Raw genomic sequence first — 22,387 nt, forward strand, 5'->3', positions numbered from 1 at the left:
TCCCCTACGCTGCCCTCAGATTCTTCCCCTTCGCTCTCCATTTCCTTCCTCCCCTGTGCCTCTGTTCCTGAGCCCCTGACATCCATCCCCCCCTCAAAGCCCCCCTTCCCCCCTCCCCCTCTTCGGGTGCGGGTTCCGGGTGCTCCATTGCTGTGGGGGTGAGTGCAGGATACCGTTCTTTCCCCCTGGTGTGCAGCCGGCCAGCTGGATCCGGCCAGCCCGTAATGGGCTCGTCGACGTCGATCTCCTCTGCTTCCATCTCTCTGCATTCGTGCTCGAACCCGGGATCCTCCCCCAACACGTCCATGTCCTTCCCTCCCCCTGTTACCTCGGGAGAAGTTGCGTGTAAGGGCCCCCTCAGCAGTTCCCTGCTCCACCCCACCTCCGGTTGATCGTCCCACCAATAAGAGCGGTCTGTGACAAACCCCGAGAGTGATCCCTCTGGGGAGCTTGTTTCTGGCGCCGTTTCCTCAGCTGATGAGAACCCCTGGAACGTGCTGGCTGAAAGTGTGGGTGTGAAAAGACAGTCGTCGAAATAATCTGCCGGCATAGGTCTGTGTGGGAAGAGTGCATGGAACTCGTCTTTGAGGTAGTGCTCCTCCACGGCATAGTACGGTACCCACCTGTTGGTGCTGGCCGGGGTATCTTCCCTGGCGAGGAGATATTCAACTCCCTCTTCCCCCCATCTCGAGTCTAAAATCTCCGTGACCTCGTTGAGTGGCACCGCCCTCGGTGACTCCTCCCCTGTTGGCGATTTTCTGAGTGGGTCTGGTGCGTTCCCTGGCGCCTGAAACCTGTGGGGTTCCTTGTAGGGTGTGAGCACTGACCTATGAAAGACCGGGTGCATTCTGGAGCCCTCCGGGAGTGTCAACCGGAAGGCCACTGGGTTGATTTGTGCCTTGACTTGGTAAGGCCCTAGCTGCTTGTGTCTGAGTTTCTTCTTAGCTAACGTTCTGGCCGGCACTGCCTGGGCTGCTAACCAGACCCAGTCCCCCAACTGGATGTCTTCCCTGACTCTCCTGTGCCTGTCTGCCTGCATTTTGTAGGCGTGTTTTGCTAGTTCCAAGTGCCTTCGGAGTTGCTCGTGGACCTCCTGTAACTCTGCTGCCAAGTGCTCTGCTCCTCGTGGCTCCCCCTCCCCCTTCGTCTCTAACCCCGGGAAGGTTCTGGGATGCCGCCCATTGTTGGCGAAGAACGGTGTCACCCCTGTAGACCCGTGCTTCGTGTTGTTGTAGGCAAACTTGGCCAGCGGTAGGTAGTCCACCCAGGTCGAGGGCTGTTGATTCGCGTAGCATTGCAGGTACTGCTGCATGATGGCGTTGACCCTCTCCGCTTGTCCGTTGGTCTGCGGGTGTCGTGCCGACACTAAGTTGATCTTGACGTTCAGGATGCCCAGTAGCTTCTGCCAGAAGCTCGAGATGAATTGGCGACCCCGGTCGGACAGGATGGACCGCGGTAAGCCGTGAACTTTGAACACGTGGTCTATGAACAGCTTGGCGATCTGTTCCGCTGTGGCCACCTTCGCGCAAGGAATGAAGTGCGCCATCTTGGTGAACAGGTCTACGACCACGAGTACCGCTGTTTTGCCTCGCGAGCTGGGCAGATCTCTGACAAAGTCCAGGGCCACTTTCTCCCACGGTTCGAGCGGCGTCTGTAGCGGTTCCAGCAGTCCCGCCGGCTTCCTGTGTACTGGTTTGGCCCTTTGGCATGTGTCACACCTAGAGACGTAATCCGCAACTTCTCCCCTCATCTTGGGCCACCAAAAGTCTCTGGCTACTAATTCCGCCGTCTTGTCCTTGCCGAAGTGCCCAGCGCTGGGCGCGTCGTGTAACTGCTGCAGGACTTTCGCGCGGAGGTCGTCTCCCGGCACGTAGAGAGCCCCTTTGCGGAGGAGCAGTCCGTCGCGTATCTGGAACTCATCGTCCTTCGCTGTGCCTCTTCGCACCTCCTCCATCTTGGATTGTGCGAACGAATCCGTCTGCAGCGCGCGACGCACCACGTCCAGTTCCACGGTGGCTGAAGCGCACGCCCACGCTTTCGGTGCGAAAATATGTTTGGCCGCCACCGGTGCCGCTTCCTCGAGATACTGCGGTTTCCTGGATAGTGCATCCGCCATGACGTTGTTGTCTCCCGGGATGTATTCTATCCGGAAGTCGAAATCCGCAAAGAACTCCGCCCAGCGGATGTGTCTCTGGTTCAGGAACCACGCCGTGCGCCAGTACTCCAGGTTCTTATGGTCCGTGCGGACCTGCACTGTGTGTCTGGCTCCGATGAGGAAGTGCCGCCACGCCTTGAAGGCTGCATGAATGGCCAGCAACTCCCTGTCCCAGATGGTGTAGTTCTGTTCCGACTTGCTGAGTTTCCTGGAGTAGAATGCGCAGGGCCTCCAGTTCCCTTGCGGATCTTGCTGCAACAGGACCGCCCCCACCGCTCTGTCCGAGGCGTCCGTTTCAACCCTCATTGGTTTGCTGGGGTTTACGTGTAGCAGCTGTTCTTCGGACGCGAAGAGACGCTTGAGTCTCCGAAAGGACTGCTCCGCCTGGTCCGTCCAGGTGAACTTCTTCCTCTTGGAGCTGAGGGTGTCCGTGATGGCCGCCGTCTCCTTCGCGAACCCCTTGATGAACTTGCGATAAAAGTTGGCGAAGCCGACGAACCTCTGGACCTCCTTCCGATTGCGCGGGCTCTTCCAGTCCAACACCGAGCGGACCTTGGTGCTGTCCATGGTGAGTCCCTTGTCGGACAGCTTGTAGCCCAGGAAATCCACCTCCGTCATGTCAAACTGGCACTTCTCCAGTTTGGCGTAAAGTCTGTGCTCCCGTAGTCTCTGCAGGACCTCCTTGACATCTCCCTCGTGAGCCTCCTGCGATTCCGAGAAGATCAGGATGTCGTCTAGGAAGCATACGCACTTCTTGTAGAGGAGTCCCGCTAACACGTGGTGCATGAAGGCTTGGAAACAATGGGAGCCATTTTGCAGACCAAACGGCATAACTCGATATTCATAGGTGCCTAAAGGCGTAAACATGGCTGTCTTCCACTCATCGCCCTCCCGCATGCGTATAAGGTTGTACGCCCCTCGTAGATCCAACTTGGTGAAGATTCGTCCCTTCCTCAACGTCGCGAGCAGGTCGTCGATCTTGGGCATGGGGAATGCTGCGGGCTTTGTCCTGGAATTGATGATTCTGTAATCAACTACCAGCCTCCGTTGGGGCGTGTCTTTCTTCTTCATGAAAAACACGGGACTGCCCCCCACTGCTTTGGATTCTTGGATGAATCCCCGCTTCAAGTTGTGATCTATGAACTCCCTGAGTTCTTGCAGTTCGTCTTCCGACATGGAATACAGTTTTCCAGTCGGCAGCGTCGCCCCCGGCAGGAGGTCAATCATGCAGTCGTAGGGCCGGTGGGGAGGCAGCTTGTCCACTTCCTTCTCACAGAAGACCTCCAAAAACGCCTTGTACTTGTTGGGTACCGCTTGCACCATGCCTAGGCGTAGCTGTGGTTCATCCTCTTGTCCCTCCTCTTCCTGGCTGGTCCGGATGCAGTGTTCTGCGCAGTAGGAGGAGCAGAAGGTTAATTGCCGCTGGTACCATGCTAATGCCGGGCTGTGTCTATCCAGCCAACTCATGCCCAACACTATGGGCGTGTCCGACAGGTGGGTGACGTTGAAGCTGATGACTTCGCGGTGATTTCCAATTTGCATTACCATAGGCGGTGTTTGCTGTACCACCTGTCCTCCCAGTAGCTCTCTGCCATCGACCGTGACGACATTTAGGGGCATCGTGGCCGGTAGGAGCGCTATGCGATGTTGCCTGATGAAGTCCACTCCTACAAAGTCTGCATTACTACCAGAGTCAATGGTAATAGGGACTTCCAGGGCGAGTCCATTGGGCAGCTGGAGCGATGCGGTGAGTTGCACCACTGGTTTGGGTGGGAGGGGGTCTGTGGGCTGTAAAATCTCTGGGGACTGCTTCACTGACTCGCCTGGCTGGGCCCCAGTGCCTCTGCCTCCAACCAGGCTTCGTCGTTTCCCTGCAGCTGTTCCCCCTGCTGAACTGCTCCCCTTACTGTTGCTGAGGCTGCAGTGTGCCTCTGGATCCTCTGGGGACACTCTTTGGCCATGTGCTGTGCGCTGTCGCAGATATAACACTTCCTGCTCCCTCTAGGAGCCTTCGCCTTGACTGCTCCTGGTGTTTGGGTTCTGGTCGCTGTCTGAGCCCTGGCACCACCTATCTCCATCGGCTCTTCTCCCCCCCCCCCCAGTGGAGGCGTGGATTGCGCGCACCCTGTCTCTCTGGGTAGGAAGGGAGTTGTTCTGGCTGGTGTGCATGCCATACGTCCCTCATCCCTGCTCCAAGGGCGTTCTTCCAGGCGCACCCCTATCGCCAGCGCTCTCTGGACGACTTCTGTGGTACTGTTAGGTCTCTCCCCCCTCGCCAGCTCATCTTTCACGGCCCCATTTAGTCCCTCCCAGAACAGATCCCTTACGGCAGCGGACTCCTTCTCCCAGCCCAGCACATTTACTAACGCAAAAAAGCGGGAGTGATATTGTCTCACAGTGGCTTTGCCCTGCTTCAGCCCGTGCATTTCCCTCCTGGCCACATCCACATCTACCGTTGATTTAAAACAATCCCCCATAGCCTTGATAAACGCTTTTGAATCTTGGAGGGCGGGATCATTTTCGCACCATAAATTGCGCAGCCACGATTTAGCTTCCCCATGCAGATGAGTTATTATGAAGCCTACTTTCTCCTCCTCATCTCTAAAGTCTTTCCGAAGCAAATTGAGCGCGAAAACTATGTCTGCTCTGAAGTTAGGATACTGCTGCAGGTTCCCGTCGAAGTGGGCTACGATGCTGCCCCCCCTCTTCCCGAGGCCAACTCCCTCCGGCTTGGGTTCCGGCAGCCCCTCTTTGCCCAAACGTTCCCACCTGGTTTGCAGATCCCGGCAGAGCGCTACTGCTTCTTCTTCTCTCTTTCTGGATGCTGTTACTTCTGTGTAAAGCCTCGTGACAGCTTCTTGCAATTCTGTAACTTTCTCCTCCGTAGTCATCTTTGCCTATCTTCGTGAGCTCGCAAAACACCGAGTTTTGCCCCTTGCTGCGCCAACTCACGCTGCGAGGGTTCAATTCTATAATTTTGGGAGACGGAGCTTACTGTCAGAGCTGCCCGAGGTCCCAGCTCACAAAGGACCAACGCCGGTTCGTTGTTATATACAAAAGTCTTTATTGAAGTTCAGTTTTGCTTTCACAGCCGCAGCGCGCAGCTCTACGTCTGAAACTCTAGACCGCTGAAGCTCCGTCTGAATCTCCTCCCCCCAGACACCAGTTTAAGACTCTGGCCTTGCTCCACCTCTTCCTTTGCTCTTTCCTCCTCTGGTTCCGCCCGTCCGCTGTGGTCTTGCACTTCCTAGACTCTTCTGACGCTGAGTCCCCTGAATCTTCCCCCTGCCTCTGGCGGGCTTTAGGACCTGGTTCCCAATCCGGGTTTTCTGCTGTCCCACACGCCTGTACATTCGAACTTGGCGCGCGCGCCCAGCCGGCAACCTTCCTCCTGACCGTTACACTGCTCCTGTCACTGCTTCCCCCTTCGGGGGGGGCTAGCTGGACCTGACCTCCCCTCCGTTCCCCCACTCTCCGATAGAGGCGTGGTCAGCCCTGACTCATCTTCTCTCCCTGCTGGAGGAGACGCTGGCCCTGACACATGGGACTCTTCCCCCCCACTATGCTCTGGTGGGGAAGCTGGTCCTGATCTCCCGTTGCTGCTTTGGGAGTCCCCGCTGGCCCCTTGTTTCTGGTGCGTCCCCCCTGGGACCCCCCTTGCCCTGACCATCGGCGCCTCCTTCTGGGAATCTTCCGATCCGCTGGAGAAGCTCATGGAATCTCTCGGGTCACTGTCATACTCCCCTACGCTGCCCTCAGATTCTTCCCCTTCGCTCTCCATTTCCTTCCTCCCCTGTGCCTCTGTTCCTGAGCCCCTGACAAATACATAAAACAGTAGTGCTGTTTACATCATACGTCAGTGAAAAATTATGCAGAATATTTGTCCTTTGAAGAAAAGACCACCAAGTATCCAGTGGCCCCTTCAAAGCTAATGAAAGTGTAATGCCTGGAGCTTTTGGGGGTGCAGGACCAGGAAAGCTCCTGCCACCATTATCCTTCCCCTCCCATGCTTCTTCTTCTTTAATTACTATATCCTAATTTAAAATAAATACATTTATGAAAAACAGATGTACATACAAGTGAACAAACATACAATCAAACAAACAAATAACAGAAAAATCAAGCAAACCACCACACTATAAGATATAAGAAGATTAATATAATTATCATCATATATACTCCTGGTATTGAACACAATTATAAAATTTATAGAAATTTAAAACTGACTTCCAATTAATTTCACTGTACTTTGTCTATCCATTACTTTATACTGCACAGTTACATATTTCTTATATAGTTTCTTTTTACCTCCCTACAAACTTATATTTATACAATACAGGGATCAGTCTAATTCTGCCAAGATGTTTCCTTTTATTCCATAGTTATCTAAATATTCTTTGAAGATTCTGCAATCCTTATATGCTTTTTTACATCTATAGTTGTACCTTGGGTTACAGACGCTTTAGGTTACAGACGCTTCAGGTTACAGACTCCGCTAACCCAGAAATAGTACCTTGGGTGAAGAACTTTGCTTCAGGATAAGAACAGAAATCGCATGGCGGTGGCAGCGGGAGGCTCCACTAGCTACAGTGGTGCTTCAGGTTAAGAACAGTTTCAGGTTAAGAATGGACCTCCAGAACAAATTAAGTTCTTAACCTGAGGTACCACTGTATATGAAGCCACTGGGAGAGATTATCAGGGCGTTGGGACTGGGTGTTCACCAGTATGTGGATGATTCCAAGTTCTTACTCTCTTTAAAATTGGAACCAGGGAAGGCAGTAAATGCCCTGGATTGGTGCCTGTAGGTGGTTTGAGGATGGATGGCGGCTAACAGATTTAAGTTGAATCCTGACAAGACAGAGGTAACATTTGGGGGGGACACAGGGCGGGCAGGTGTGGAGGACTCCCTAGACCTGATGGGGAAACTGTGCCCCTAAAGGACAAGGTACGCAGCCTGGGGGTCATTCTGGACTCACAGCTGTTCATAGAGGCGCAGGTCAGTTCTGTGGAGTTTGGAACTGACAGGGTTAAAACTCCGTGGTGTCCTGTATCTGGGAGGAGCATGACGCAGGGAAGTGCGTCACAGGCTTTGTCTGTGAGAAGTGCTTTCACTTCTGACTGAGACAGAGAGCAACAAGCAGCTTGGCACAGAGGCTGCGTATGTGTGCTTTTGGGCACAGAGAAGAATGCCGGAAAGCTCTGCTGGAATGTGACTGATTTATGGCTTGTAAATAAACGCTACTAGAGATAAGCACCGATCTGTCTTTGGACTTGATTTATCCCTCATCTTACACGGAGCAGGACCGCTGCTGCTCTGCTCCCTGCCTGGGTCAGCTTCAAGCTTCCGAACAGAGCTGCACAGGGGAAGCGCTGGCTGGACGGCAGGGTCACTTTCAGAAGAGGTTATGGACGGTCCGTGTTTCCTGACACGTGTGAGAAGGGAGGAAGGCTGCCAGCTGTGAGCTGCTTTGAACTCCTGCCAGGAGGGCAGTGGGAGAATGCTGGAGAGCGGAGCCAAGAGCCAAGGGAGGCTCCTGCTTTGGAGGTCCAGCTTGCTGGCAACTTGTGAGTACGCTTGAAGCCCCGGGGGAGGAGATGGCTGCTGCTCAGGCACAGCAGGGCCATGAAAGCTTCAATATCCCCTTCGAAAGGCTGCATGGGGCCAATTGGGAGGCCTGGAGTAAGAGCATGCACCGCTGGCTGGCAGAAAGGAAGCTGTGGGACTGCACCCAGGCCGATCCAGTCTTTGCCCAGTCCAGTGAGAGGTCTGCAGAAGCTTCTGAAGCAGACGTGGCTGCTCTGGAGAGAGAGCAAAAGGTGCTAGCCATTTTAAAGTCCAGCGTTGATACTTGGCTGTTGCCAAAGCTCCAAGGGAGGAAGCCCTGGGTCACGTGGCAGGCACTGAAGAGGGCATGTCAAGCCTCAGTGGGAGCCACACCAGAGGGGGCTGAGAGTTGCCCAAAGAAAGCCCTATGTCCAGAGGGGGCTGGAGCTGTTTTGGGAAGCTGTGTACATGCTTCAACACGTCTGTGTGATGGACTGTGTGCTGGAGAGTGGCTGAGAGCTGGGAAGAGGAAGGCAGTGGCAAGCTGTTCCTTAGGCAGCAGAGCACCCACGAGAGGGGGTGCAGGCCAGGCAAGCCGTTCCAAGAGCTCTGAGAAAGCCAAAGTCTCCAAGAGTTAAAATAAAAAAAATTCTTCCAGTAGCACCTTAAAGACCAACTGAGTTAGTTCTAGGTATGAGCTTTCGTGTGCATGCACACTTCTTCAGATACCAAGTATCTGAACTAATACCTAGAACTAACTCAGTTGGTCTTTAAGGTGCTACTGGAAGAATTTTTTTTATTTTGACTATGGCAGACCAACACGGCTACCTATCTCCAAGAGTTGTTTGTGCTCTGAGGCGACGTCCAACAGCGCTGGGAAGCATCTGCTAGAAGCCCAGGCTGCCAAGGACACCGGCTGGCGTGGAATGTCAACAAAGCAAGTTCCCAGAGCGAGGCGTGGGAAAGCAGCAGGCCTGGAGGAAGACAAGGCGCCTTATCACCTCACAGCTGCGTTGGTATCTCTGGGAAGCTGCGAAAGCCCTAGTCGGGGGGAGGCTGTGGCCATGGCAACCAGGAAGGACACTGGCAGTGGGGGTGCGACCAACGCCATGGCATCTTTGGAAAACAGCCAAAGAGACACTTTTTCTTTTGTTGTCGACAGTGGAGCTTCGCATTGTTTAGTGGCCTCCAGAGAGCTCCTGAGGAACTGCAAGACAGTTAAAACTGCACGCTCTGTTATCTTAGCAGATGGGTCTCAAAGACCTCTGACTGAATCTGGGTCTTTGTTTTGCTCTTTTCTAGGTTGTGAAGTGCAAGCTTTTGTGGTCCCAGAACTTGCCCATTCTCTTTTAAGTGTGCCAGTTCTTACGACTGTTGGAATTGATGTTTTGTTCTCTAACAATTTGTGCTCTTTTTACAGGGATGGGAAGAAGATCTACAGTGTTGAGAAGAAAGACAGGCTCTTTCTGGTGGAGATGCCCATTGAAAATGGGGCTGGTGGGAAAATGGGGCTGGTGGAAAATGGGGCTAGTGGAGAGTCCATTGATGGTGCCCAAGTGCAGTGTGCTAATGTCCCACCACACCATGATTGTATACACTTATGGCCCAGGAAATTTGGACACGCTGGGTGGTCACTTGTGCGGAAAGCAGCAATGAACACAATTGGGTGTAGGTTCAAGGCATGTGACAGATACCTAGATTGTCAAGCCTGTAAGCAATCAAAGGTCACAACATGCACATACCCCAGGTCAGAGAGGAGAACCAGTAAACCTTTTGAACTTGTGCATGCAGATTTGTCAGGACCCATGCCCACACCTTCTTTAGCTGGGTCTAAATGGGTTCTGATTCTGATTGATGATTTTTCGAAACATTCCTGGCTATTTACGCTTAGATGCAAGTCAGAAGCAACTGCACTGATCAGAGATTGGATCACAGCGGTAGAGCTGCGTTTCTCTACCAGGGTGGTTTCCTTTCAATCTGATTGCGGGGGGGAGTTCACAGGTTCTGCGCTGCAATCGTTTTTCAGGCAGAAAGGTATCAGTCATTGTTTGACTGCCCCCTACTCTCCGCAACAGAACGGAGTGGCGGAGAGGAAGTTTCGCACTTTACAGGAATCAGCGAATGCTATGTTGGCAGACTCGGGTTTGCCACAGCGCTTTTGGGCTGAAAGTTATAAGACAGCATGCTTTGTGCAGAACAGGGTGTTCAATTCAAGTGTAGGAGACACACCGTACTTTCTGCTTCATGGGAAGAAACCGAAGGTGGACTTTCTGCACGTTTTTGGTTCTCAGGCTTGGGTTTTGGTTCCAAAGGCCATGCGCAGAAAGGGTGAGCCAAGGTCTAGGAAGATGATCTTTGTAGGCTATGAGCCGAGTTCAAAGGCGTGGCGTTTCGCATACCCTACTGGCAACCAGTCTAAGCTGCTTATTAGCGGCAGTGCTGAGTTTTGCGAGCAGAGTGGGTGGAAACATCTTCACGGGAACCCGGATGTTCTGTTAGACTCAGGTGATGAGGAGGAGGAGGAGGAGGAGGCTGAACCTGTTGCTGAGGCACAGAGTCCAGAGCAGGGATCTCCAAGGCAGAGCCCCAAACCTCTCCAAAAGGGAGTCCCAAGACCCCTCCACAGGTCTCTGTAAAGTCTGAGCCAAGGAGTGAGCCATCCTCGCCAGCAGAACCAGCTGTACGCCCGAAACGGCGCAGCAGGTCAGAGGGGGAGGTTTCTGACACAGGAGATGGTAGGGCTGATCCAGGTGAATCAGGCGCAGGTCCAGAGTTCACGCTGAGGAGGTCAGCTAGATCAACCAAAGGTAAGCCTCCTGAAAGGTATGAAGCCACTAGTGTCTGGGTTGGTGTGGCTAGATGTGAGCCTGAATCCTTTGAGGATGTTCAGAAGTTGCCTCAGGAAGAAGCTAGCAAATGGCGTGAGGCGATGCAGAAGGAGATGAACTCAATGGAGTCTCTTGGTGTGTTCTCACTCACTCAACTGCCGGCTAACCAGCGGGCTGTTAGTTGTAGGTGGATTTACCGCTTGAAACCCACAGAAACGGGAGAACCACAGTACAAAGCGAGATTAGTGGCACGTGGATTCACACAGAAAAAGGGTGCCCACTTCACAGAGGTCTATTCGCCGACCTCAAGAGCGGAAACTTTGAGAATGCTTTTGGCGATAGCAGCACAGAGAGGTTGGAAGGTGAGTCATTTTGATGTAGATGTTGCCTACCTGAATTCAGATCTCCAGGAGGAGCAAGGCATCGTGTGGCAGTTGCACAAATCCATCTATGGATTACGCCAATGTGCCAGGAATTGGAATATGTGCCTACATGAAGCCTTAGAAGAGCTAGGTTTTAAGAGGTCTGTTGCAGACAGTTGCCTGTACCTGAAGGGGTCAGGAGAGACACAGGAAGCGATTCTTGTGTTCGTTGATGATATCTTAATGATGGCACAGACGAGTGAACAGGTGAAGAAGTTTGCTAGGGAGCTTGGAAAGCGGTTCAAGCTGAAGCAGCTTGGGGATGTCAAATCCTACTTAGGTGTTCAAATAGCGAAGACTGAGGATGGTAGCTTTTTGCTTTGCCAGAAAGGTAAGATTGAACAGTTGCTTGAGAAGTTCAGAATGTCTGATTGTGCAGGTGCCAGGTCACCCATGGAGGCTGGATACGTAAAAGAATGTCAGCAAGCAGAACGCGTTGTGTTCGAAAATACTGAAGTGTTTCAGTCAGCCCTAGGGAGTTTGTTGTACTTGTCCCAGTGGAGCAGACCTGACATTGCGTTTGCTGTCAATCTGCTCAGCAGGGAAGCATCAAACCCTAGTGTGCAAGCCTGGAATGGCATAAAGAGAGTTCTGAGGTATTTGCAGGAAACCAAAGACTTTTGTCTTAGATTGCCAGCTCAAGGAGAAGTAAAGCTGACTTGCTTTGTGGATTCGGATTGGGCTAACTCTGAAGACCGCAAATCAGTGTCAGGCCTAGTGGTGAAGTTAGGGGACTCAGTAGTTGGGTGGAAGTCCCGGAAGCAAAGTCTCATAGCGCTTTCATCTACTGAAGCTGAGTTCAGTGCGCTATCAGATGCTTGCAGAGAGCTGGAGTTCTATGTGTGTTTGGTCAAGGAAATCTGTGGAGAGAATTGTCTGCCTGTTGTGGTGCATGAAGACAATCAACCTTGCCTCAAATTGGCTGAGACGGGGCAATTCAAGGCGAGGACTAAACATTTGGACATACGTTTCCGGAATGTATGTCAGAGCGTTCATGAGGGGCTAGTTGCTCTGAAATACTGTCCCTCAACAAAGAACCTCGCTGATGGTTTCACAAAACCATTGACCTTCCAGAAGCATGAGGAGTTCTGTGAGGGTCTGTGTATGGGGAAAGCATTGTTGGCTGTTGTCCCCAGATGCAGGACAAGAGGGGGTGTGGAGTTTGGAACTGACAGGGTTAAAACTCCGTGGTGTCCTGTATCTGGGAGGAGCATGACGCAGGGAAGTGCGTCACAGGCTTTGTCTGTGAGAAGTGCTTTCACTTCTGACTGAGACAGAGAGCAACAAGCAGCTTGGCACAGAGGCTGCGTATGTGTGCTTTTGGGCACAGAGAAAAATGCCGGAAAGCTCTGCTGGAATGTGACTGATTTATGGCTTGTAAATAAACGCTACTAGAGATAAGCACCAATCTGTCTTTGGACTTGATTTATCCCTCATCTCACACGGAGCAGGACCGCTGCTGCTCTGCTCCCTGCCTGGGTCAGCTTCAAGCTTCCAAACAGAGCTGCACAGGGGAAGCGCTGGCTGGACGGCAGGGTCACTTTCAGAAGAAGTTGTGTGTCCAGGGCAGCTGTCTGCCAGTTCCATCTGGTACGCAGGCTGAGACCCTACCAGCCTAAAGACTGTCCACCCACAAACTCTCATTCACATACAGTCTGTAAATTTGGAAACATCACACACCTGACCTGTGTTAATACTAGCAGTCTTTGGCCTGTATAGGCACACCCTGCGTATAGAGCCTTCAGCCACAAACACTGTATATTATGAAAATGGGTCCTGCGACTGTGAAGATTCATGCAGTCGCTGTCATTGAATGATGATCGATTGTATCTCAGCTTGTCAGTCTCTCTGACACTGCCTTAAAGAATAAGAGGAATAGAAATGCTTTTGAGGTGCAACTTCTATATCAGCCCTGAGAGCCATTCCATGGACTCTGCACCCCTGTTTCTGATGACAGGTGTACATTATCCTCATCCTCAATGAAGCAGGCAGTGGAAAAGACAATAAAGATGGAAGCCTGAGAGAGAGGAAAAGGTTCTTGGCTGCTTCCTGGGTGGGATTGCGGAAAGAAAGAGCCGCTTCTGAGAAGGCCTCCACCCTCCTCTCTTCCATTTGGAATTTCCTTTCTTCTCCAGGAGGACCCGCGGGCGTCTCCTCAAGGACTGGTCGTCCTGTATCTCTCTCTCCCCGCCCCGCCCCCCCTGCCAATGCTGCCCTTCCCTGCCTCAGGGATGCTCCCCTTCCCAACTTCCTCGACCCCCTCCCTCTTTCCCTGAGTCTCCCCTGCACCCAGAGGCCGCCTTGGCGGGGCTCGGCCCTCGCCCTGCGCGCCCAATCTCTCCATCCAGAGGACACCCCCCGCCCAACACGTGCCACACGGGGGTCTCTATCCAGGCGTCCATCGCGCCCGTTAACCGTTTCATGGCCCGCCTTTCTCCGTGCAGATCCCAAAGGGCCCCAGGGATGACTGTGCGGGGGAAACGGGGCAAGGAGGCCTTCGTGGGGACCCCCTGGGTGGGGGTCCCATGTCCGGCGCTGCCAAGGCGCCTAAGGGGCCCACGAAATATGCTTTTGGGAGCTGGCGGGGGTCTCTGGGTCCTTTTCTCCCCCCCCCCGCGACCCCTTTACCTCTTTGTCCTCGCTCCCGATTCTCCTTTCCTTTCCTGCAACATCCACGGGGGGGTGTCCTCCCCTGCCGCCCCTCCTCCCCTTTCCGAAAGCGCGCTCCCCCCTAGAGCTACGGCGCAAAGCAGCAATCCGGCGCAGAAGAGCCACTTCCGGGAGAAGCAGGCAGTTTGGGAGGAGGGTTCATCGCCCCCCCTATTCCGGGAACAGACGTCGGGTGGCGAGGCGAAGGAGCAACATATAGGGGAGGGGATTTGGGGTTGTGGGGGCGGGGTGAGAGAAGGATGTGCCGGGAGGGGAGGGAAAGAATTGAGACGGAACGGGGAGGAAGGTTATTCCCCTCCCGTTTTCCTCCTGTAGATCAGGAGAGCAGGGGAGGGGCTGATCCTGGCAATCCAATTACAAATTGGGGTCCCCCACCCCACAATGTTTACATTGCAAAATCCTTCCCTCGCCCACCCCACGCCATGAGCCGTGCGTCCGTGCTTTAGGTATTGCCGCTCTTCAGACCAGGATGGGGGGGGCAGTTATACGACTCCCCAAAAGTCCAAGTCCCCACCACAGCCTCGGCCTAAGGCCAGGACTATGACCGTTGACACAGGCACCTTCCATTTTACAACAGCGAAGAGGCTCAGAGAAGCAGCCTATACAATTGTAGCAAGAAGCGGATACCATGAATAGTACTGTGTCCTCCGAGTATCCAATATAGAAAACTGTAGAAACGTCAAATACCGGTAATCGCCCCAATTCAAGGGTTTGATCGATTTCCTGGTTCCCACGACTAATGACTCCTCTGGAATTTGGGGATCTCGGGCTCCCCCTGACTCCATAATCCCTTAGGAGGCAGGAGGCGATGCAGGGCAGCACATGCCCCAGGCAGAAATCCATCGGATTATGGATTATTCTGGTACTTTGGGGGAAAGGTGTGGGAAACTGGGGCTGTTGACAGGGGTGGGTGACGGGTCCATGTTTCTGAATGCCAAAGACTCCTACTTTGTGACAAATCTGTGATGCATCAAAGATGCTGTGGAAAAATGTATTGTGGAAAATGGGGAGAAGTCTTAAAAATCCATGCAACCATCTTCTTGGGGTTCCTGCTCTTGGTGTGTTTGAACCTTGTTGCAACAAATAAAGATCAGGTCAACTGACTGCTGTTTTGCATCTTTAACTTGGCTGGAGACTCCTTCTTTTGCTGACCGGAGGGACCCCCGGGGAGTGGCACCCTTACTAACTGGGCAGCGGAGTAAATCAGCACCCCGGGATATTTTCCTTCTCAACTCTTTCCCACCTGAGCCTCACCCCCTTACCTAAAAGCCAGACACAACACAATGTGACAGGAGTGTGACTCCTGCCCTCAGCAAACATAATAGCTCCCCCCTCCCCCCACTGGAGCAAAGCAACCCTGGGATGCTGAGGTCCCCCAGTCCTTGAAGTGAAAAGGGGAGGGGCTTGGGAAACCTTCAGGGAGCAGGCGGGGAGGGGGCTTCCCAGGCTCCAGAAGTTCATTCTCAGTTATTCCTCCGCACCCTCTCCTCCTGCCTCTCCAGCTTTCCTACAGCTTCTTCACTTGTGGGGAAGCTGTGGCCCTTGCACAGGGGCCCCTTGGGCCTGATCCTGCAGGGCTTACCTGGCATTCCTCCAGCTGCAGGTGAGCCCCCCTTTCTCCTTCAAGGTGAACAGGGTTTCCCAGATTTGGGTCTCCAGCTGTTTTCGGACTACAGCTGCCATCACCCCTAGCTAGCAAGACCAGTGGTCAGGGATGATGGTGGAAAAGATCGTAAAATAGCTCCTTCTCCTTACGGGATGCACAAGGAGCCTGTCTAGGAAACAGTCGGTCTCCCAACAGTCAGAGAAACTAACAGAGACCAACCAAGGTAATGCTGGCTCAAAGCGGCTGCTATGCCTGACCTTTTATTAAGGTAAGAAAGGTAAAGGATCCCTGGACGGTTAACTCCAGTCAAAGATGACTATGGGGTTGCAGTTCTCATCTCGCTTTCAGGCTGAGGGAACTGGCGATTGTCCACAGACAGCTTCCTGGTCATGTGGCCTGCAGGACTAAACCACTTCTGGTGCATGACAGAAACCAGAGCGCACAGAAACACCGTTTACCTTCCCGCCACCTATTTATCTACTTGCACTGGTGTGCTTTCAGACTGCTAGGTTGGCAGGAGCAACGGGAGCTCACCCCATTGCGGGGATTCAAACTGCCAATCAGCAAGACCATGAGGCACTGTGGTTTAGACCACAGCGCCACCCACATCCCCCCTGATCTTTTATTAATAGACCTTCTGCAGCAGGGTCTGAAGCCACTCACGCAGGAGGAAGGTGGGAACTCTGAACAAAAGAAAGACCATACTTTTATAAATTTCCACCCCACCATTTCCCACCCTTGTAGATCTGTCATGGAGGACGTCAGGAAGGAGGTGCCGCAGTATGAGGTTACAGGTGAGGATCGTTTGTGAAGTGGATGGTGATAGTGACATTATTCATGTGTTTGCAAAGTACCTGGTGCTGGGGTCTGGGCTGCACCCATTCTGTTAATGGCTGTCCCTTTTGTGATGCTGCAGGAATGGACAGAGGAAACAGCATTGGAAGCAACAAGCAGTGCATGTATGGGCGTTCACAGTTCCCACTGTTGTGCTAAGATGTGTGGAATGTGATCCATCAGAAGCAGTACAAGTCAATCTGAGACAGATTGAATTGCATAATAGTGAGAAGCTCACACAAGCCTGCAACCAGTTATCTGCTGTGCATGTAAAAAGGGGAATGCGCTCTGCTTCATAAAGGAAATTGCTGCCGCAAGTTGGGAAGGATATTAACAAACAATATATCCTCTCCTGCCACCCTGAACATTCCCACAAGATGTTCCCATCTTAGTGTCAGATTAGAACTCTTACTGGGAGAAGTCAGTCTTTATTTGTGAATGGCTGTTACTTTGTTTGAAGAATGGTTTATTCAATAAAAGTGTCTTAGTCATAAATGGGTGTGTTTTTTTATTGTAGACCCAGTAGAAGGCAGTGTGGAGTTGTCTATACTGCACACTGCAACAGTTTCACTTTGTTGCAGTTATTTTGTACAAAGTTTTACAAAGTCTGTTTCAGTAGCACATTCAAAGCATTACACAGTACGTTTGTGGTATCAACATGACCACGTTAGAGGCAAGGCTTTACACTTTCGGGACTATAATGTATACATTTTCTTAATAACAATCACAGACACATAACAGAGAATCCGCCTCCTTTTCTATAGACAGTACATCAATGGGAATTCTAGTCAGGCTTTCGAGGTGGCTCTGGCAAGTGAGCCCAGCTGCATGTGACAAGGGTGAGGAGGAGTTCCTTCCTGTCAATCAGCTTTGCGTATAGGGGTGAGTGACCCTATTCCTCTGGCAGGAGCAATTGTGAGGCTTCCTCGCCCGCTTCCATTCAGCTCTGCCATCCCCAAATGGCAAGTCTCCTTCAGCGCTTCTGGGAGCGGACAGGCTGGAAGCTGAAGGGCTTCCCTTGGAGTAGGCTTCGCTTCGCTTTCTGCTGACCTCAGTCTCTGTATTTTTAATGTTCTGTTGGGTACCTGCAGCTCCTCATTCTCCCTCTTGCAATAAGGCTTGGGGGACAATCTCCCATTATATTGCAGCATTTTAAGTCTTCTTCAGAATGCGCAGGGGGCAGGGATGATGTTCTGGTGAAGAAGCAGTGTTTGGAGATCATGCGGTGGTGGGGGTGAGAGAGTTTGGTGCAAAAACCAGTCACACACAGATGCACCCGTCTTGATGTTAAGTACAGCAACTCCAGGGCATGAGCTAAGTAGCAGCAGGGTAGGGACCACATTCAGAGCAATTCCCATGCTGAGGACAACAACACACACAGAAGCAGCAGGACTTCTTCAGTAATAGTTTACTGAGCTTTCAAAGCATACAGTTCTCACTGGGTCCCCAGTGAGGCACAAAACTTAGCTCCTGAGAGCAAATCCAGTTTCAGCGGTAAAATCATACAGCATACAGGATATCTAAGTCAGGCACACACACCGGCAGAAGGGAGCAAGGGAGGAAAGAGGCTGGAAGGACACAGGGCAATGGATGTGTGTCTTTCGCTTCCTGTTGCCTGGGAGGAAAGTCAGCAACTCAGCATCTGCAGGGACGTCACGAAGAAAAGCTTTCTGCCGCTGCTTGCAGGCACATCCCAGAAACACACACTGTGATTCACAGTGTATTGCCACATCAGTTGTTCTTCAAAGGTTATCGAGATGTGGTCTAGAAACCAGTATTGGACCAGATATCAATATATCGCCCAGCCCTAATCCTCACTCACCACCAGCAAACCAGATTCATCCTCTCCCCTTCTCTCTCTCTCTCTCTCTCTTTTTACTTTCTTTTTATTGAGTTTCTCGTAAAAAAAAAACCATAAGAAAAAAACAACAAATCAACAAATTCAAAAGAAGTATCCATACATAGCACAAAAATAACATCCATTACAGTTCTTTGTCTTCTTCCTTGAATCTTTATATCTTTAGATATTTAAACCTTTCCTCTACACACCCATTGACCTCCTTCCCTCCCGATTTCGGGCTTCTTAATAAAAATTCTTCCTTTTTTTCTGCAGCTATTAATTGTTAATGGATTACTTGTCGTAAGACTTATATCAAACCTGCTATAGTTTTTAGGTCTCTATAATTTCTTTCAATGTATACCATAAATTTATTCCAGTCACTAATAAACTTTGTATTCTTTTGGTTTCTGATTTTTTGTGTCATTTTTGCTAAATCAACATATTCATATAATTTTGTTTGCCAATCTCTGATCGTTGGGATATTTGGACTTTTCCAATTTTGTGCAATTAATATTCTAGCGGCGGCTGTGGCATATTGGAATAATATCTTATCTTCTTTTTTTATTTCATCCCCAATTATTCCTAGTAAGAAGGCCTCTGGTCTTTTAGGGAATGTATATTTAAATATTTTTTTAAACTCATTATAAATAAGTTCCCAGAACTTCTTCATTATTTCGCAGGTCCACCACATATGGTAGAAATTGCCTTCTTTGATTTTACACTTCCAGGAAGCCTTATTTCCTGTTTTGTACATTTTCCCTAGTTTTGCCGGTGTGATGTACCACCTATACATCATTTTTTCCAAATTTTCTCTGAGTAAGACACATGCCGTGAATTTCATTCCACTAGTCCATAATTTCAACCACTTATCATATTCTATATTGTATCCCACGTCCATTGCCCATTTTGTCACGACCTCCTTTATTTCCAGTGTGGTGTAGTGGTTAAGAGCGGTAGTCTCGTAATCTGGTGAACCGGGTTCTATTCCCCGCTCCTCCACATGCAGCTGCTGGGTGACCTAGGGCCAGTTACACTTCTTTGAAGTCTCTCAGCCCCACTGACCTCACAGAGTGTTTGTTGTGGGGGAGGAAGGGAAAGGAGAATGTTAGCCGCTTTGAGACTCCCTAGGGTAGTGATAAAGCGGGATATCAAATCCAAACTCTTCTTCTTCTTCTTCTTCATCTTTAGTGTCCCAATCTAATAGTATGTTATACATTTTAGATAATAACTTGGATTTACCTTCAATTATTTCTATCTGGAATTTAGATTTTTTCTCGTTTATCCCTGCTTTTTTGTCTTCCTTCCATACTGCGTTTATTTGATGAAATTGCAGCCAGCCTGTTAATTTGTCTTTCAACTCCTCATATGTTCTCAATTTCCATCCACTCTCTGATCTTATCAGTAGGTCTTCATATGTCAGTCTTTCTCCTTCCATATTTGCTTTTTTGGTTGTTAAAATATCAATTGGAGATAACCACCAGGGTGTTTTCCATTCCAGGAGTTTTCTATTTTTCTCCCAAACTTCATCTAGTGGCCCTCTGATAATGTGGTTTGAAAAACCTTTGTGTACCTTTTCTTTATTTAGCCACAAATAGGCATGCCACCCGAATCTGTTGTTGAAGCCCTCTAAATCTAACAGATCGGTGTCTTCCAAATTAATCCAATCTCTAATCCAGAAGAGGCAGGAGGCCTCAAAGTATAATTACAGATTAGGTACCGAGAATCCCCCTCTTTCTTTCCGATCTGTAAGTAATTTGAATCTAATTCTTGGTCTTTTCCCTTGCCATATAAATTTCGAAAGAGTTTTTGCCAATCTTTAAACATTGAGGAACCTCTAATCACTGGGATGTTTTGGAACAAAAATATCATTCTTGGGAGTATGTTCATTTTTATTGCCGCCATCCTTCCCGCCCACAAAAGTTTTACTCTGTTCCACGTATCTAGATCTTTTTTGATCTCCTTCCATGTTGCGAAGTAATTATCCTGAATTAAATTTATGGTTTTTGTGGTTAGCCAAATTCCCAGATATTTTATTTTTTTAGCCACCTTGATTCCATTCTGTATCTCCAGTTTTTCTCTTTCATCTTTTCCCAAATTTTTGGTCAACATTTTTGTCTTTAATTTGTTTAATTTAAAACCGGATAGTTTGCCATATTCTTCTAATATCTCCAAGGCCTTACTAACACTTTTCTGCGGTTCTTCTAGGGATAGCATCAAATCATCTGCGTACGCTTTTAGTTTGTATTCCTTCGTTCCAACTTTGATCCCTCGAATCTCTGGTGTTGCTCTTATTTTGTTCGTAATTACCTCTAATACCATAATGAATAAAAGCAGGGATAGAGGGCATCCCTGTCTTGTTCCTTTTTCAATTTTGAATGAGTTTGTTAGATTATTCTTTATAATCAGTTTAGCAGATTGGTTCAAATAAATCGATTTTATTCCTTCCATAAATTCGCCCTCTAGCCCCGCTTTCTCCATACTTTTTAGTAAGAACAGCCATGAGACGTTATCAAATGCCTTCTCTGCATCGATGAAAATCAGCGCCGCAGGTACCTCATTCTTACACTCCAGATATTCAATGATGTTTATAATATGCCTTAGATTGTCCTTGAGTAACCTATTTCAGTCTAAATCTCAATAAAGAAACAAGTATAGATGTAGTCTGGGATGCCAGCAAGGTGGTCCTAAGAGGGTTTCTTATTCAGCAAAATAGTTATAAGAGGAAAGTAAGAGAACAAAAGAAAGAGGAAATCCTTAGTCAGCTAAGAGAATGTGAGAAAAAATTAATAACAAACCCAAAAGACGAACAAAACATACAAATAACAAAAATGTTACAAACACAGTATTCAGTGCTAACAAGTCAAGAAATTGAATGGAAAATTAAGTTAATGAAACAAAAATATTTTGAATCAGCTAACAAAACAGGTAAACTATTAGCTTGGCAACTGCGAAAAAGGCAAAAACAAAATGTAATAAATAAGATAAAAATAGAGGAACAATTGATAGAAGATCCAAAAGAAATAAAGGAAAATTTCCTCAAATTCTATGACAAATTGTACAAAAAGGAAGACGAATAGATAACCCGGATAGAAGAATATTTAGAAGACTACAGTGGGAAGACCATAACAGAGGAAGAAAGAACTCAATTAAATAAACCTATAAAAGCAGAAGAGATCCAGGATGCGATAAGGAAGATGAAACCAGGGAAAGCCCCGGGACCAGACGGACTGTCAGCTAAATATTATAAAGTACTAGAAAATCAACTAATGCCAGTACTATGTGACATCATGAACAATATATTAAGAGGAGGTAGGATACCAGAGACATGGAAAGAGGCCCACATTTCGATGATCCCTAAACCGGACACGGATAAATTAAACATCAAAAACTATCAACCTATATCACTATTAAACAACGATTACAAAATTTTCGCAGAGGTGATGGCAAACAGATTCAAAAAATGCCTAGTAAATTTAATACATAAAGATCAAGCAGGATTCCTCCCAAATAGGTCACCCTCTCCCCTTCTCTATCAAAAGGTAAGGTAAAGGGACCCCTGAGCATTAGGTCCAGTTGTGACCAACTCTGGGGTTGCGGCGCTCATCTCGCTTTACTGGCCGAGGGAGCTGCCGTACAGCTTCCGGGTCATGTGGCCAGCATGACTAAGCCGCTTCTGGTGAACCAGAACACACGGAAACACCGTTTACCTTCCCGCCTGAGCGGTACCTATTTATCTACTTGCACTTTGAAATGCTTTCGAACTGCTAGGTTAGCAGGAGCAAGGACTGAGTAATGGGAGCTCACCCCGTCGCAGGGATTCAAACCACGGACCCATGGTTTAACCCACAGCGCCACCCGCGTCCCTGACAAAAGGTACTTTATATCTAAAATTATTCTCACTATTGTGAGACATTACCTTCATTTAAAGAAATACAGCACACAGGTACACGTACCAGCAGAAGGGAGCAAGGGAGGCAAGAGGCTGGAACGACACAGGGCAATGTGTTTTGTCAGGGAATGGTCTGAAGCCGAATATGGGGGAATCCGTTCTCAAGGAGATCAGCTTTCCTCAGAAGAAGAGATGGAGGGGGAGAAACGGCCCCCCTCGTTTCCAGTGGTCTCAGAAGCAGGGAGAGACACAGACACAGAGCAGATTAGACAGGAGTTACCCAGTTCGAGATAATGGCAACACTCAGCTGGGCCCTGAAGCCGGAAGTGAGTATGGAGATAAGATAAGATAAGAATAGTGAGTATGGAGATAAGATGGCGGCGCGTGTAGATGCAGCGGCTGGTTGCTCCTCAACTCAGAATTTGGCTTTTTTGTCCTGCCAAAATAGACTTGTTTATAGTCGGCAGGACATGTTATCTATTCGGCTAAGGAGTGAGTGCTGCACAAATTGTGAGTGTCTCCGCGTCTGCAAGGACAATATGGCCAGCTGAAGCATCCCAACAACTACAAGACTGTTTTCATGACACCGATTGGGAGG

At 49.6% G+C, this 22,387-nt stretch overlaps 1 protein-coding gene across 5 annotated transcripts in view; it reads right to left on the reverse strand.

Moving 5' to 3' along the window:
• The window catches only part of LOC308486253 (uncharacterized protein), a 34,505-nt gene that overhangs the window by 3,274 nt on the left and 8,844 nt on the right, over positions 1–22,387 (reverse strand). Inside the window, exons 1-2 of one of the 5 annotated variants that reach the window (XR_013991008.1) lie at positions 13,579–14,040; positions 12,631–12,808 (exon numbers count right to left, since the gene is read on the reverse strand). The exons of 2 other annotated variants lie outside the window; for them this stretch is intronic. The gene's annotated coding sequence lies outside the window, so the exon portion shown is untranslated. Of the gene's footprint in view, positions 1–12,630; positions 13,095–13,578; positions 14,041–22,387 lie in introns of those variants that run through there. 2 more of the 5 variants (XR_013991009.1, XR_013991010.1) reach the window with 2 other exon arrangements.

Source organism: Podarcis pityusensis (genome assembly GCF_964106645.2).
Source record: "Podarcis pityusensis genome assembly, chromosome: 10".
NCBI lineage: Eukaryota > Metazoa > Chordata > Lepidosauria > Squamata > Lacertidae > Podarcis > Podarcis pityusensis.